Source organism: Sinocyclocheilus grahami, unplaced genomic scaffold (genome assembly GCF_001515645.1).
Source record: "Sinocyclocheilus grahami isolate Dianchi unplaced genomic scaffold, SAMN03320097.WGS_v1.1 scaffold1774.1, whole genome shotgun sequence".
NCBI classification, from domain to species: domain Eukaryota; kingdom Metazoa; phylum Chordata; class Actinopteri; order Cypriniformes; family Cyprinidae; genus Sinocyclocheilus; species Sinocyclocheilus grahami.
The window spans coordinates 144,949-145,970 of NW_015506953.1; positions in this window are offsets into that span (position 1 = coordinate 144,949).

Sequence of the window (1,022 nt, forward strand, 5' to 3'; positions counted from 1 at the left end):
GTCGCTGATATTTCCAGGTCAGGGGCAGGATGACATGATAGATTTATAGATGAGGTATAGTATGAAGGGAAGAGCGTGAAAGAAAGAGTGAAGAAGATAAGCAGCCTGGGACGTGCGGCCATGATGAATGTGAGGCTATGATGAGGTCGGGGAATCGGGGCAGAGGAACAGCGGCCTGCCCCGCCTGATAAAAGAGGGCGAACGGCCCCACACACACTCGTCTCCCAGACAGGCACGCAGCGGCACAGAAATTAATTTGCTCCTTCAAACTCGTGCTGTGTCGCCCCTCTCCCGGCAGCACGCACCCGTTCCGATTTGCTGAACAATGTTATTAGGCTGGGAAAGACAGCCGTGCTAGAAGAGCGCTGCTGCTTGAGATGATTGTTGCCTTTCATTCGGAGGTACAAATCTACAGTTATTGTTGTGTGTGTGTGTGTGTTTGAGGGAGATAATGTTAGGGAAAAGACACTGGGCCGTAGAGGAAGAGCGCTATATAAATACTCTGCTCAGGGTCTTGGTGGGGACAAAGCTTTTAATTGTTGAGCGTGGTGTGAACTGCTGCTGTAATCTATCATTTCTCCCAGTGTGTCCTTTTCTGGGTCAAACTCGTCTACAGTCAGGATGAGCAACTATCAAAGGTTATTAATCATTATCAACATGAGCTGCAAGATTGATTCGCCTTCCTTTAGCAAGTGGGAACAGTGGATTACTTTTAATAAACTGGTGTTTTGGTGATTTTTTTTTTTTGTGGATTTATGAAGTCAGTGCTCCTAATATTCACACACGTGTCAAGTAACCACAAGTGTAGAGAATCACAACCACAAAATCTCACAATACTCTACTTTAATATTCATTTTGAACAGGATATCTATTTATATCTATTATAGTCTAAATGTAGACTTGGGTGCATTTATCAGAAATACAGTAATAATATGAAACTGTATTACAATTTAATTTAATTTTAATATTTTGTAATCTGTAATTTATTCCTGTGATGCAAAGCTGAATTTTCAGCATCGTTA